Genomic DNA, 12,288 nt, shown 5'->3' with positions numbered 1-12,288 from the left:
CAGTGTATGGAATGAAGTCATCCTCCTGCCTCTTCCATCTGTTTCTGGATCAATCCCCAAGCTGGACAGATGGAGCAGAGGTGGGCAGAACCTCCAGGGCACAGTCACATTCGTTCACAGACATCCCCATTCTCGTCCCCTCTCTCTGAGGGACGTGTGAGAGGGATCGACATGGGATCAGAAAGTCTGGTGGGCAGATCTGACCTCCAAGGCTCTCTCCAGCCCTCCCAGGGCTGCAAAAGCCTGACCGGGCCCTGGGGCAGTGGTGGACAGGAAAGCTGTACTCTAGAGGCTCACAGAAAGAGGTGAATTTGACCTACAAGATTTTTGTCTTTTTTTTTTTAACTGAATGAATCGCCACCTTTAAAAAACTGATACACTTCAGGACTTCCCTGGTGGCTCAGTGGTAAAGAATCTGCCTTACAATGCAAGAGACACTGATTTGATCCCTGATCTGGGAAGATCCCACACGCTGTAGAGCAACTAAGCCCATGTGCTATAACTATTGAGCCTGTGCTCTAGAGCCCAGGGGGCCGCAACCACTAAAGCCATGTGCTGTAGCTACTGAAGTGCCTGCACCCTGGAGCCTGTGCGCCACAACAGCAGAAGCCAGTGCGATGGGAAACCCACACACTGCAGCCAGAGGAGCCCACACAGCAGCGAAGACCCAGTGCAGCCAAAAATAAATACATTTTGATTACCCCCCAAATTGGTACATTTCATATAAAAATTCGAATTTTGGAAAATCCAAAGCTGTGGCAACATCACCCAAATTTTCACATGACGACAACTGGCTGGGTGGTCGGGTCCTTCTTTAGTAGGACACTGACTTTTCAGTTTGTCAGTCATCGTCACTCCATTGTGTCTCCAGCCGTGAGACTGAAAGGTAGTTTCAATATATTAATCATCTTTCATTGTTGATGTTCCAGCACCCACGTAACAGTAGCTATTAATTCTGTACCCCTTGCTCTAGGTTCACCAGGTTCAGAATAATAAATAGGAGGATGATATCTGCTGACGTGGTTACATTGATGATGCCAGGCACTGTCCCAAAGGTTTACATGTAGTAATTCCACAAAGCTTCACAACAACTCATGAAACCATTATTATTATTATTTGAGGATAGAGTGAGTCACTGGGATACAACTTTCTAGGAGTGAGATGGATTCAAACCCAGGCATGCTGACTCCAGAAACATCATGGCTCTTAACCATGACTCAGGTTGAGGGTGTGGTCTGGGACCACAGGGTAAACTTCTCAACCCACTAGCTCCACTGGCTCCACATTCTCCTTCACTAGCTCCAGAAGCTGGAGAGAGGAATTGGGAAGGGCGGGGCACCCTGGGTGGGCCAAGCCATTCTCCAGACAGTTTCCTGTCCCACTTCTATGGAGGCAAAGGGCGCTCTGAATTGGGGGTGAGGTGTGCTGTCCTGTTGCTATAGTTAGCTGGCACAGTAGCCATGAAGGAGACCCTCCTGCCAGGGAAATTTCTGGAAGGATGAGGATCGACTCCTTGCCTTTCATGGACAGCCCACTGCCATGTTCTTCTTGGTCACAGCTCACCAGCTTCCCGTGTGGCCCCTTAATACACAGCCTGTGCCCCGAGGCCCAGGTTATGCTGAGAGCAGTAAGGTCCTGAAGGTGGTTAGGTGTGTATGTGTTCAGTCATGTCCAGCTCTTTGCAACCCCATGGACTGCACCCTGCCAGGCTCCTCTGTCCATGGAATTTTCCAGACAAAGATATTGGAGTGGGTTGCCATTTCCTGCTCCAGAGGATCTTCCAGACTCAGGGGCTGAACCCACATCTCTTGTGTCTCCTGCATTGACAGGTCACTGATGCCACCCTGTGATCCCCTGGAGGTGGATCCTGGTTCAAACCCTGCTCCATCTTCACTGCCAGTGTGGTCTTGGGCAACTCACTTTGCCTTGTAGAGATTTAGCTACCTCTTCTTTGGAAAGAGGATGAGCCTTGTTTTCCAAGGGACGGGAGGGTTACCTGAGGTGATGCAAGAATTCCGAGCTGACCAACTTTAGCCAGGTCTGCCTCAGTCTTCCTTGTCAGAGTGCACAGCCCTCAGCCTGGTGGGCAGGAGAGCCAGGAATCTGGAAACCATGTCCTGGGTCATCTGGGAGGATGTGGGGCCATGACTAGCCACTCCGGTCCCCTGCTTTGTAGATAGGGATGCTCTCAAGGCAGGAGGCAAGGGCTGGGAAGGTGAAGCCAGAGGAGGCCACTCACCTCACCAACCCAGGCACCTTGCCGTGAGGACACCTTTCTAGCCACAGGCAGAAAGGCTGCCAGACGCTGCCACAAGAAAAGGATGGGCCCTTCTACCCCCGACACATGCATGCTGGAGGCGTGCGGGGCCCTGTGGGGCTCCTGGGCACCAAGCCTTTCTGTGTCTCCCACTTCTTTGATTACAGCAAACAGCCTTCATTCAGCCTCCATGACCTTCCCTCTGTTCCAATGGGCAAGCAGTTGTTACTTAGGAAAGGGAGACTGAGGAGAAGCACTCATGAGCAGCCTTGAGAGCAAGGGCCTATTTCCCCATCAAGCCCTGGTTGAGGAACAAAAATCCCCAAAGTCGTGTGGCCAAACAACAACAAAAACTGGTGACATATATTTTCAGACATGTTCATTACAGTTTTACGTGTAAGAGCACAAAATTAAGGCAATGTAAATATTCAACCACAGGGAAAATAACTCAGCTCAATATGGTATAGGTGGTAGATATGCAAGGAATTGTACATACAGCTATTAAAAGTATGGCTGTGAACGACTTCCCTGGTGGTACAGTGGGTAGGAATCCACCTGCCAATGCAGGGGACACAGGTTCAATTCCTGGTCTGAGAAGATTCCACATGCACAGAGCAACTAAGCCCGCGTGCCACAACTCCTGAGTCTGCTGAAGCCCATGTGCTTACAGCCTGTGCTCCACAAGAGAAGCCACCGCAGTGAAAAGCCTGTGCACCTCAAGGAAGAATAGCCCCCGCTTGCTGCAAGTAGGGAAAGCCCACGCACAGCCACAAAGACCCAGAGCAATGAAAAATAAATAAATAAAAATCATTTTTAAACTATACGAACTGTGAAGACAGTGAGGAAGCAAAAACTGACAACTATGCTTTTAAAGCTTAGAAAAACAGCACCCGGGGCGGATTCATGTCAATGTATGGCAAAACCAACCAATATAATATTGTAAAATAATTAGCCTCCAATAAAAATTAAAAAAAAAAGAAAAAGAGAAGAAGGCAATATAATAATAGGCCAAAATGGTTGAACTGGGGGCAGGTAAAAAACGAGTGAGTTAATTTGTTAACTGAAGTACAGTTGACTTACAATACTGTGATTTTCAGGTGTATGATTTGATTTTCACATATTTTCTTTAGTATGGCTATACTACTTTTCTAGTGCAAAATCCCAAATATATTATTTCTTGCCTTTTTGAGAATAGCCACAAACAGGCATGAGGTGATATCTCACTGTTGCACTGATTTGCTTTCCGTTAATAATCAGTGATGTTGAACATCTTTCATGTGCCTGTTGACCAATCTGTATGCCTTCTTTGGAAAAATATCTGCTCAGCTCCTCTGCCCATTTTTTTAATTGACTGGTGCGGGCTCTCTAATTGTGGCACACAGGCTCTGGGGTGCTGCATGCAGGCTTAGTTCCTCTGCAACACGTGGGAGCTTAGATCCCCGTGTGCGTGTGAAGTCATATTAGTTGTGTCTGACTCTTTGTGATGCTATGGACCGTAGCTCTCCAAACTCCTCTGTCCATAGGATTCTCCAGGCAAGAATACTGGAGTGGGTTGCCATTTCCTTCTCCAGAGGATCTTCCCGACCCAGAGCTCGAACCCGCGTCTCTTAAGTCTTTTGCACTGGCGGGCGGATTCTTTACCACTAGCGCCACCCACTGGGGGTCAAACCCACAACCCCCACATTGGAAGACAGAGTCTTAATCACTGAACCATGTAGGTTGTCTTTTCATTGTATCGATGGTCTCCTTTGTTGTGCAGAAACTCTTTAGGTTGATGTAGTCCCATTGCTTTATTTTTGCTTTTGTTTTTCTCGTCTGAGGAGTCATATCTAGAAAGATATTGCTAGACCATGCATGACACCTCTTAGACCAGGGCGCAGAATGAATGAGCTCCGTGTCACTGTCAATCCCTATTCTCGTATTCACTAGGTAAGCGACGTGAGTGTCGTCTGGTCCAATGGTTCTTTGTGGGCTCCTAGTGATCACCACTTTCCTACGGGAACCTTAGTGGTTGAGCTTTGTAAGGTTATTATCACTTGGCTGATGCCCTCTTTCTTTTTGAGCCATGCTACATGGCATGCAAGATCTTATTTCCCTGACCAGAGATTGAACGCAGGAACTCTGCAGTGGAAATATGGAGTCCTAACCACTGGACCACCAGGTAAGCGGAAGTCCCTAACCAATGCCTTCGGACTGCTGAAAGATTCTTGTTTGCTCTGTAGGTTTATTTCCAAATACTGCTTCATGTGGAGAACTGTGAAGTCAGATATGTAGCCTTTCTCTAAGATTTATGGCCTCAGATATTAAAACAACATCTTTTTTAAGTTGGTACCATAAGAGTTGTTATTGTTCAGTCACTAAGTTGAGTCCAACTCTTTTCGACTCCATGGACAACAGCATCCCAGGCTGCTCTGTCCTCCACTGTCTCCCAGAGTTTGCTCAGATTCATGTCCATTGAGTCAATGATGCTATCTATCCATCTTATCCTCTTCCATCCCTTCTCCTTTTGCCTTCAGTCTTTTCCAGCATCAGGGTCTTTTCCAGTGAATCAGCTCTTCACATAAGGTCACCAAAGTGTTAGAGCTTCAGCTTCAGCAACAGTCCTTCCACTGAATATTCAGGACTGATTTCCTTTAGGATTGACTGATTTGATCTCCTTGCAGTCCAAGGAGGTGACAGAGTTCCAGCTGAACTCTTTAAAATCCTAAAAGATGATACCATTAAAGTGCTACACTCAATATGTCAGCAAATTTGGAAAACTCTGCAGTGGCCACAGGTTGGGAAAAGGTCAGTTTTCATTCCGATTCCAAAGAAGGGCAATACCAAAGAATGTTCAGACTACCATACAGTTGCATTCATTTCACATGCTAGCAAGCTTTTACACAAAATCCTTCAAGCTAGACTTAAGCAGTACATGAACTGAGAACTTCCAGATGTACAAGTTAGGTTTCTAAGAGACAGAAAAACCAGAGATCAAATTGCCAACATTTGTTGGATCATAGGGAAAGCAAGGGAATTCCAGAAAAACATCTACTTCTGATTCTTTGACTACGCTAAAGCCTTTGACTGTGTGGATCACTACAAACCATAAGGGAGATAAGTGAATCTGGCAGTTGTGTTTGTTTCTTTATTTGTACCTTGCTCAGTTTCAAAAAAGGACTTGAAGCATTACAACAGGTGCCTGGCATCTAGTTAGCCTCCCAGCCATTAAAATGCTGGCCATCCTTACCAATTGTAGCTGTGGTAGCAGAGTATCATGATCAAGATAAAAAATAAGATGGCAAAGGGAAAATAAGTGGAGAAATGATAACATGAATCCAGGCTTGGTGTACAATACATACTTATAAAGCTTTGTTTGTACAATTGCTCAAAGTGGGTTTTAGTGTATCAACTATACGCCAATAAAAATGTTTTTTAAAAGTGGGTTATAGACTTGCTGAGCTTTCTAGAGGCCCCAGCAAATATTGGCTACAAAATTCATATGATGACTTCCCTGGTGGCACAGTGGATAGGAATCCACCTGTCAGGGCAGGGGACAAAGGTCTGCTCTCCTCCAGGAAGATTTCACACGCCATGGAGCAACTAAGTCCATGGGCCACAACTATGAAGCCTGTGCTATAGAGCCTGCGAGCTGCAACTACTGAGCCTGCATGCCGCAACAACTAAAGCCAGGGTACCTAAAGCTTGTGCTCCACAACAAGAGAGGCCACCACAGTGAGAAGCCCTTGCAGCACAATGAAGAGCAGCCCCTGCTTGCTGCAACTAGAGAGAAAGTCTGCGTTCAGCACTGAAGACCCAGTGCATCCAAAAATTAATTAATTTAAAAAAATGCATATAAGGTTTGGGAGAAAGTTCTCCTGTACGTTCTCATCAAGATGACATTTTATGATGCCAAGGGTCATATCCTCAACCCATCCCCTAATTCTGGATCCAGTCCAACACAGAGACAGATGGCAAGCAAAGCCACAGTGGGGCAGGATATTCAGCATGGCTACTGTAAATTCAACCAGTTTAAAGACACTGTTACAGATTACACATCCCAGTCATAAACAGTCTCAATAAGGGGATTAGCTACAACATGTGCCTTTTGGCTCTTTGGGGCTGGTAGATAAAGGCACAGTTATAACTCGTCCTTGTCGGTTCCAGGGGCCATACACAAAAAATGAAATGGTGGCCCTAGAAATACCTAGCATACAGGGCTTCCCTGGCAGTCCGGTGGTTAAGACTCTGCGCCTCCAGTGCAGGGGGACTTGGGTTCAATCCCTGGAGGGGGAATTGGGATCCTGCATGCCATGCAGCTTGGCCAAAAGAAAAAAAAAGAAATACCTAGCTGATAAGAAGATGGCTTGAAACAAAACCAGTATTTGGAGGGTTGTTGTTGTTTTTTAAAGTAGTTATTTGTTTATTTGGGTGCATCGGGTCTTAGTTGCTGCAAACTGGATCCTTGTTGTTGTGCCTATGGTGCCCAGACTTAGTTGTCCTGTGGCATGTGGAACGTAGTTCCCCGACTGGGGATCAAACCTTCGTGCCCTGCATTGCAAGGCAGATTCTTAACCACTGCACCATCAGGGAATTCCCTTGGGATCCCTTGGAATTCCCTTTGTCTGATTTTTCACACTTGAGATCTGATCACTAGATTTGGGAAAAAACTGCCTTTTACAGGGGCAATCAAGTTGTTCTAGCTTCCAGCTACTCAATCTCCAGCTTATCTGTCCAGCCTTCTTCTTTTCTCAGATGTCTAGGGCTCAGGTTTGACCTCTTTCCTTCCATATTAACATGCCTTTTTTTTTTTGGCCATACTACATGGCTTGCAGGATCCTATCTCCCTGACCAGGGACTGAACCCACGATAGCAGTGCAAGCTCCAAGTCCTAACCTCTGGACTGCCAGGAAACTCCCAAGAGTTGGCACAAAAGTATTTCCATGAGTTATTTTAGTTTTTGCCATTGTTCTGGCAGGTGGCTATGGTTGCCCCTATTATGCTGAAGAGGTAGAAGTTCAGAAATACATGAAGTAGCTGCCCAAGGTCACCTGGTTAGGTCAGAGCTGTGGTTATTGCAGCCTGATGGGATTCAGTGTCTTTCCTCTTCCCTACACCATGCCATTGTACTCACAAGTCATCCACCGGATGGTCTGATTGAGAATTCCAGCCGAGTTAAACATCAAGACTGCTGGCCTTTGGTTTGTATTCTTAACATCTTTTCCCGTTTTTGAAAATTGTGATTTCATTTGTCTATCTTTTGTACCTCCTTCTCCAAGGAATCAGGTGGCTTAGAGTTCACTGGCAAATTTTCTCATTTTCCTTGGCCAAGTGGGATCAGAAGATGTGACTTAGTTCAAAGCAGCACAATGCTTTCTTAAAATCTCACACCTCCAATGTCACGTTTCCATTTTCTCTTGCCACTGTTGGTTATAAAACAAATTTCATAATACAAATAAAAACAACCGTGAAACACTAAGAAATCTTCAAATATGAATAGTTTGATTATATGATTTGTGGAGAAGCCGTCTCAAACATGCTTAGTAAGAAGATCCATCTCAGTGCCTCCTAAGAGGAAGGGAAAATTGGCTAAACTGATCAAAATTCAAAACACCCACACCTGTTGACCCACCAGTTCCATTTCTAGATTGTACAGCCTTGGTGACACAATTCAGTTCAGTTTAGTCGCTCAGTTGTGTTCGACTCTTTGCGACCCCATGAATCACAGCACGCCAGGCCTCCCTGTCCATCACCAACTCCCAGAGTTTACTCAGACTCATGTCCATCGAGTTGGTGATGCCATCCAGACATCTCATTCTCTGTTGTCCCCTTCTCCTCCTGCCCCCAATCCCTCCCAGCATCAGAGTCTTTTCCAGTGAGTCAACTCGTCGCATGAGGTGGCCAAAGTATTGGAGTTTCAGCTTCAGCATCAGTCCTTCCAATGAACACCCAGGATTGATCTCCTTTAGAATGGACTGGTTGGATCTCCTTGCAGTCCAAGGGACTCTCAAGAGTCTTCTCCAACACCACAGTTCAAAAGCATCAATTCTTCGGCGATCAGCTTTCTTCACAGTCCAACTCTCACATCCATACATGTGGCACGCAAAAACGTAGGCATAATCATATGCATTGAAATGTTATTTCTATAGCAAAAGACTGTATATAATCTACATGTCCAGGACTTCCCTGCTGATCCAGTGGTTAAGAGTCCACTTGCAATGCAGGGCACTCAGGTTCAATCCCTGGTCAGGGAACTAAGATCCTACATGCTGCAGAGCAACGAAGCCAGTGAGCCACAGCTAGAGAGCCTGAGTGCCACCACAAAAGATCCCACGTGCCACAACTAAGACCCAATGAAGCCAAATAAAAACAACAAAACAAACAAAAACCTACATGTCCACCAATAGGGACATTAAATAGCTGATTAAATAAATTATGGCTTAAATGTATAATGGGGCTTCCCTGGTCGCTCAGTGGTAAAGAATCCGCCCACAATGCAAGAGACCTGGGTTCAATCCCTGCGTGGGGAAGATCCCCTGGAGAAGGAAACGGCAACCCACTCCAGTATTCTTGCCTGGAGAATTCCATGGACAGAGGAGCCTGATGGGCTACATTCCACAGGGTCACAAAGAGTCAGACATGAATGAAGCAACTTAGCAAGCACCTTGTTTGGTTTCCTCACTGGAGAAAGTGTGTGTTGTCTTTGAACCAATGTGGCCTCACACTCCTCTTCCTGCCTGAGGTACATGAAGTGAGAATTCGTATCCTGTTCTGACTAAACAGTCCTGACTAAATCACTGACTCGTAGAGTGATCCTGGGAAAGCCCAGCACTTTCTCACAGAAACAACGAGATGGATGCTGATGTCCAGCCCTCTCAAACCTTCAGCCAGGCAGAGCGAGCAGTGAGGGCTAAGGACATGGTAGGGGAGGGGAAGAAAGATGGCGCCTGCCAGCTCTGGATCTTCATCTTCCATCGCCCCTCACCCCTTTCACTCACAGCTTCCCAACCCACCCTATCTTGGGCTGCTCTCCTGCATGTTTGTCTAGTTGCTACCTCCCTAGGGAATGAAAGGACAGCTGCCCACTTCCTCCAGGCTTCCACACTCTCCAAGGACCTTTAGTCAGACTAAGTGCTAGAGCCCAGTGAAAACTGCCCAGAGGGACCATGAGCAGGAAGAAATGGCCAATCAGACTGGCCCCTGAGGTTTCCACAGGGTGTGTGAAAGGTTGGGCTGGGTGGTAATAGTTTTTGAAAGTAAAAACATGGTTTTAATTTATCCTTAAAATGTATACTCAATGCCTTTCTCTCTTTGGATGTCTGCAGCTTGCTGCTGCTTCTTTTTTTAACTTGCTTCTTTTTAAGGTCACAAGAGCCTTTTCTTCAGGTGAGGATGGTGTCCATCCTGCAGAGAAATTAGGTGCTTTTGCACAGCCTCCTCAGCCCTGGACTCTCTAGACAGTCATGTCTGTGACATCACACACATGGTTTAGTTTTGATGGTTTCCATGCTTTAGCTTGGAATTTCCAGAAAGTTTTCAAACTCAGAGATGCAGTGTGAGGAGAAGAGGCACATGACCTGGGGCTTTGAGGGCTTTGAGTTCGAATCAGACTCTGGGAAGAATACTCCCTTCACAAAAGTGTCCCACAGCCACTGAGATCAGGTCTACAAGGAACCTAGCAAGAAGGTCCACAATCAACAGCAGCCCCTTACTATCCTCTCTGGCGTTCCTGATGTTCCTGTCGCAAAACTGACCTTCTACCAACAGCCATTAAAAAAAAAGGAAGCAGTAAGGAATTGGCTGGCGGTCCGGAGGATAGAACTCCGCTCCAGTTCAATACTGGGTCGGAGAACTAAGATTCCACAAGCCATGCTACCAAAACCACCACCGCCACAACAAAAGGTAGCAGTGCAAACAAACACACACTAGCATTTATTGAGCACTTTTTATGTATCAAGCGCACTTAAGGGCTTGCATATATTAATTCATTGAATCCGTACAGAAAGCCTTTGGGCAAGCTCGGTTATGTTTGTAAAGAAAGCCAAAGCTCAGAGAAGAGGAATAACAGCCGAGCTGGTTTAGAAACCCAGGCAGTTGGGCTCTGCTCCTTCCCCAGATCTGGACACCAGGATCATCAAAACGTCCCCCCGAGTGAACACTAGACAACTCGGCCCTTCTCGGGGAGCAAGGGAACCGATTCCTCCAATTGCAGCTTTCTGCCGGGGTCGAAGGGGTTATTCCCACTGAGACGCCTGCACCCCGGGCTCCTAGAGAGGCCGCGTTGGGGGCGGGAGGAAACCTTGCTTCCGGCGGTGCGGGGGTTTGGGAATCGGGAATCCGGCGCGCTGGCTACCGGTTGCTGCGCTCTGCCCCGCCTCGCCCGGAGCCCCACGGTGGGGCGGGTGAGCCCTGGGCGGGCAGAGGGGTAGGGCTCCCCGAAACGCATCCCTCACCCCCGCGATCTAGAAAGGGGGGACTCTGAGTTGGGTGGCGAAGGCTTGCCCCTCCAGAACAGAGGTCCCCCCGGCGTGCGGGGGAGACGCCGGGGAACTTGGCCGCCCCGGGAGGCTTCTGATCTCCCCCGTCGCCGGCTGTCACGGGGAGCCGCGGGGCGGGGGGCCGTTTTTCCTGGAAGCGCCAGCCTCCCGGTCCCCCGCCGGCCCCTCCCCGAGACCTCGAACCTTCCAGAGCCCCGGGTAAGAAAGCGCTCGCTGGTTCCTCCCCGCTCCCTAGTGCTGGCCCGTCCCCCTACTCCTTAACTCCAGACTGCCCCGAGAAGCCGGTGGTATCGGCCCCATCTTGTAGGCGACTGGTTTATAGTCAGTTTATAAACGGGCTTGTCCCAGACCCTCGGAGTCAGGAGCGGAGGCAGGAACGCGCGGGGCGCTGCTCAGGCCCCCGGGCTCAGTACCCGGTCAGCTGGGGCCATGGGTTAGCATCCGGCTACCTTCTCTGAACCAAGCAGGTCTGAAACCAGCCCCGATGTCCTTTCTATTTGCGAGATGGCTGGGTCATTCTAAGTCAAGGTGGAAGCCCAGTTATCTTTTCTCCTGCCACACCACTCTGCTTTCCTCATCTTCTTACCAATTTTTAGTCTTTTTTTTTTTTTTATCTATTAAACTAAAGCTGTCTATGGACTCAAATCAGATCTCTGTAAGCATGGCATTCAAGGCCAGTTGAAACTTGGCTTCAGCCCATCTGTTTAACCTGATTTCTCTTGGTTCCCTAAGTAGAACTCTAAGTAGTAGAGTTTCTTTTCAAAATTCGAATTGATATTTACTTTAACATCGGGAGACTTCATTAAGCACACACACAGATTTCCAGCTTATGATCCATCAGTAGAGCTGGAAACAGCTGGCCCGGGTTCTTGCCTCCAGCATCTGGTTTGAACCGAGCAGTGCCTGCCGCCTTTTGGGTAGGACTCTGTTCCCTGTTTACTCTAGTCCCATCCACTCCTAGCCCTCTCTGTCTCTGAGCCGGAGGATCAGCTGTTGTGCTTGCATTGATGTTTTTCCTAGAATGGAGATGCAGGTTTTTGGCTCCTAAGACTCTTGTCAGTTCAGTTCAGTCGCTCAGTTCTGTCTGACTCTGCAGCCTCATGGACTGTAGCATGCCAGACCTCCCTGTCCATCACCAACTCCCAGAGCTTGCTCAGACTCATGTCTTTCGAGTCTGTGAGGCCATCCAACCATCTCATCCTCTGTCATCCCCTTCTCCTCCTGCCTTCAGTCTTCCCCAGCATCAGGGTCTTTTCCAAAGAGTCAGTTCTTTGCATCAGGTGGCCAAAGTATTGGAGTTTCAGCTTCAGCATCAGTCCTTCCAATGAACATTCAGGACCGATTTCCTTTAGGATGGACTGATTGGATCTCCTTGCAGTCCAAGGGACTCTCAAGAGTCTTCTCCAACACCACAGTTCAAAAGCATCAATTCTTCGGCACTCAGCTTTCTTTATAGTCCAACTCTCGCATCCATACATGACTACTGGAAAAACCATAGCCTTGACTAGACGTCTGGACCTTTGTTGGCAAAGTAATGTCTCTGCTTTTTAATAT

The sequence above is a fragment of the Moschus berezovskii genome, chromosome 27 (assembly GCF_049115385.1).
Source record: "Moschus berezovskii isolate FMDL1 chromosome 27, NW_MosBer_1.0, whole genome shotgun sequence".
Taxonomy (NCBI): domain Eukaryota; kingdom Metazoa; phylum Chordata; class Mammalia; order Artiodactyla; family Moschidae; genus Moschus; species Moschus berezovskii.
Note: the sequence above shows the minus strand (reverse complement) of the source record.